The following is a 4586-nucleotide window of genomic DNA, read 5'->3' on the forward strand; positions in this document are numbered from 1 at the left end:
TATCTATCTATCTATCTATCTATCTATCTATCTATCTATCTATCTATAGCTTGCTTTGTCTTTATTTGTTTGCATGTTGTCTCCCCCACTAAATTGCAAAGTCCTTGAAGGAAGGGACTGCCTTTTGTCTTTCTGAGTGTCCCAGGGTTTAGCACCATATCCACCACTAAGTGGATACCACCACATAGTAGGTGCTTAATAAATGTTTATTGATTGATTATTGATCTGTCATCTATCACTTCTATCTATAGCTTTATATTTTTCTAGCATCTATCAATCATAATCTTTCTTTCTATATCTGTCTTCTATCATCTCTTTTTATTTATATTTCTATATATTTTTCCGTCTATCCAACTATCTATATCTATCCATCTTCCTATAATTTTTTTTACCCATATCTTTCTCTTTCTATCTACCTGTCTCTCTGTTGGTCAGATTGTCTCTCTCTCTGTGTCTGTCTCTGTCTCTCTCTGTCTCTGTCTCACTCTCTCTTTCTGTTTCTGTCTGTTTCTCTGTTTGTCTTTGTCTCTGTCTCACTCTTTCTATTTCTATCTTTCTCTCTCTGTCTCTATTTCTCTCTTTGTCTGTCTCTATCTTTCTCTCTCTGTATCTTGCTTTAATTCTCTGCCTCTGCCTCTTTTTTTTAAGCTTTTGGTCTCCGAGCCCATCATCTCTGCCTGACTTTCTCTATGCCATTATCTGTGCCTGTCTCTCTCTCTCTTTGTTTTTATGTTCTTCACGACTGTTTCTCACCCTGTATTTGTCCCTGTCTCTGTTTTTAAAACAAATGTGAACAGAAGAGAACAGAACGCTTTTGAACACAGATTAAAGCTAAAATTATATCCTGCTCTTCCGTGTTCTCTCACACAGCACTCCCCAACAACAACAAAAATGTATTTTACACAAATAACCTTTATTTGACAAATTTTGACAGTGATTTAGTTTGGGCCAATTCTGATCTTGGGCAATGCTTCTGAAAACCTGGCCACCAACAAAGTGTATCTGTGAAGAAGAGATAAAGCGGACCTTGACCTTAGGCCTCACTGCCCTGGGATCAACTTCTAGGCTTCCCTTGTATAGGTGGTTCAAAGGTTCTTTACCCCCTTTGCTTAGCACTAACCTCCCCTGCATTGTTCCAAAGCATTCAGGATTTGTTTGGCCCCTGAGCTGGCTGGCTTCCTCCCTCTCCACTCCCCTTCTATACCTGCTCCCCTATGACTTTCTGCCTTCTCTTGCCTATGCTACCATCTTTAGGGTGTAGAGCCTGGACCCCTCCTCTTTCCTTTTTTTCCATTGTCCCTAGGCCCTTAAGGCCACAGGAATGAGTTTGCTGGCATTTATTCACAAGGGAATATACAGATTCACAAATAGCCCAACAGACACAATGTAAGAAAGGAAATTTCCTAGGACCCGAGTGAGAGGATTCTGAGCTTTCTAATGGAGCTAACTCATCAGTGAAGTTCCCCATGTTGAAACTGGCCCATTGACAAGGGGCCTAGCTTCTCTATTCTCCATTGTCTTTAAGACCTTAGCTTTTCCCTATCCTTGGCCCAAGGAGATACAAAGAAATATAAAACAGGTTCAGCATTTCCTGGGATTTAGAGTGGGGAGGGATCTTCAGGATCATGGAGATGAACCCCCTCATTTTATAGTTGGTGAAACGCAGACCTAGTGAAGTGACTTACCCAAAGACACACAGACACAATAGTAGGACTTCAAATCATAGAGTTCACATGGCTGATGGCACTTGAGTGGGATCTCCATCGAGTCCAGCTCCCTGTTTTACAGTTTAGGGAAATTTTACAGTATAGGATGTTTCATAATAAGAGTCAGGGGCAGGATTTGAACCAAGGCTTGTGTTTCCAAATTCAGTACTCTTTCTGATACCCCACAGGTAACTTTCCCCCGGACTCAAAAAGATCAGAATTCATCAGGATCCTCTGTGTATCCCTAAGGTTCTCAGAAGACATCCATTTTATTTACAGACCTAGTTAGCAGATCTACTTCCCCCAGCCCCAAAACACTTAGGTCCAACACTTTATTTTTGTTTGTTTGTTTGTTTTTTGGAGGGGGGAAGGCAGGGCAATTTGGGATAAGTGACTTGCACAAGGTCACACGGCTAGTAAGTGTTAAGTGTCTGAGGCTAGATTTGAACTCAGGTCCCCCTGACTCCAGGCCAGTGCTCTGTTCACTGCACCACCTAGTTGCCCCAGTCCAACACTTTTTAAAGACTGTTCCAACTTTGGGGTAGGGGACAGAGCTGGGAGAACCTTTGCCTTAACCTGGTTTAGCCCATCTGCTGAGATGGTTCATGGGTATGGCTACTGCCCATGCCACAGCTTCTTGCAGCCACAGGTCAGGGATCAGTGCCAGGTAGACACCAAATGTGGATGAGAAGCCCCCACACTAGGGGTCCGGACTTCCCTGAACATCCCATGCACCCCTCACACTCTCTTACTCCTGGCTAGAGAATCTGAAGGGAAAGAAGGAAAGCCTGGGGGCTCCCTCAGAGTGATTTGGAAGTTTAGAGTGGAGCAGAATGGTCTCCTGGGATGAGCTTTGTGCCTGGAATCAGCTAATCTGGATTTCCATCAGGTTACTTACTTGTGTGACCTTGGGAAGTCACCAGGTCCCAGTTTTTTCATTTGTAAAATGAGGCAGTAGGATTACTCTTCCTGCCTTACAGATTGAAATCGTCTGATGAAGGAGGCTCACGGAGGAGAATGGAGTAACAGAAAACAAGGCAGAGACATTTTAAGCTTAGGGCACGGATCATTTAAAAGGAAATAAAGTTATTTGTGGTTTAAATTTTTGTTTAGGCAAATGAATGCGGAGTATATTCCCAGTGCCAACTCACTCGGTAGTGTCTGGGCAGGAGGTAAATCTAATTTGGCATATTAAAGACACAGCCAGAGCTAATTAGCTTTGTTCCATTAGGGATTGAAGTCTTGATAAAATTTGAGCTTGACTGAGCTGGAGATGGGGTGGATTCTTCTCTTCCCTGCTCCCACCAGGCCAGCTATGATGCTGAGGCCATGTTATTGCTGCACTTTTCATGTGGTTGGGTCTTGCCTCGATCAGACCGTAAGCTCGATGAGGGCAGGGCCTTACTTAATCTGCTCCTTCTCTCTGTCTCCCCTATCCTCTAGACTGGGAAGCCCCGGGTAGGGTCTGAATCTGATTTTTCTGTTTCTCCCAGACTTGGGAACTCCCTGAGAGCAGCCTACTTTCACCTCAACTCCTTCCCCTTCCCAGCAGCAACCAATCGCCTTGGGGCTGGGCACTTCGAAGAATCAGGAAATATGGACACAAAGGCAATGAAGCTTGGGGATCTTCTTTCCTCTTTTCCTAGGGCTTTGTGGTTCCCCCCATCTTCCCCCTTACCCCTACCATAGGAAGTCAGAGCCAACTGTTTCTCATTGTTTTCTTCCTTCCTTGTCAGTTTTATTGCTTTCCCTAATAATAGGTTAATGGGCCCACTTAAGAGGAGGTACATGGTACTAATGTAACTTATTGCAATGACTTTTCCTTTCTGGGCCTCACTTTCCCTGTCTGTAAAACTCAGAAGTATGTTATTGTGAGTAGTGAATGTTAAGTTTGAGCTGCGGTATTGTGAAAATAATAATAATAAAAAAACACAACACTTTGGGGTTAGAAGACCTAAATTCAAATCTCAGTTGTAATGCTTCCTAGCTATGGCACCTATAATAAGTCATTTGCCTGAGTCTCCTCATCTGTAAACTAAGGTGCTCACACCAAATAATCTCCAAGGTTCCTATTAGCTTTAAATCTAATGAATCTGAGATAAAATGAAATCATCAGAGACAAATACAAAGCTCAAGAAAGTTGCTGATCTCCTTGAGATATTAGAATGATATGGAGTGATGACTGTCCTTGACTTGGAGTTTTCCTCTAGAGACCTTTCTTCCTACCAATGACTTCCTTTGGTCTTAGCTAGGGCTCTGTGATACCAAAGTCAGGCCTGGTGCCACATTTTACAGATGGGGCTATTGAAACTCTAGGAAGATAAGTGACTGGCTCATAAATTAGTTTATCAGGGTCTTAGGAGTTTAGGATTCAGAATTGGAAGAGCTTTTAGAGATCCTTCAGCCCCAAACAATAATTTTATAGATAAGTCAATCAACTAATCAATTTATCAACAATCATTTAACACCTACTATGTGACAGTCATGGTACAAAATTCTGGGATATATCAAGACAAAAGTGAAATGGTTCCTGACCTCAGGGAGTTTACACTCTTAACAGGGGTGAAAACTGCACATGTGTAAAGAATTTCATAGGGAGAATATCTATAAAATGAATGCAGGGTAGGTCTGGGAAGGTAGGCACAAATAGGTAGGGGCAGGGCAGAGATTGGGAAAGGCTTCAGTTAGAAGATGGCACCTGAACTGAGTCTGATGGAAACTGGGAATTCTCAGAGGCAAATGTGGGGAGGGAGAGTCCTCCAGAAATAGGAAAGCCTATGCAAAGTGACGGAAATAGGAGAGAGGATGTCATGTATAGGTCAGTAAAGCTGAATCATAGAGTGTAGAGACAATAGCATGTCTACTAAGACTAGGAAGGTA

Source organism: Petaurus breviceps, unplaced genomic scaffold (genome assembly GCF_028583685.1).
Source record: "Petaurus breviceps papuanus isolate PSGF00001 unplaced genomic scaffold, PetGlider_PUasm1.0 140, whole genome shotgun sequence".
Taxonomy (NCBI): Eukaryota; Metazoa; Chordata; class Mammalia; order Diprotodontia; family Petauridae; genus Petaurus; species Petaurus breviceps.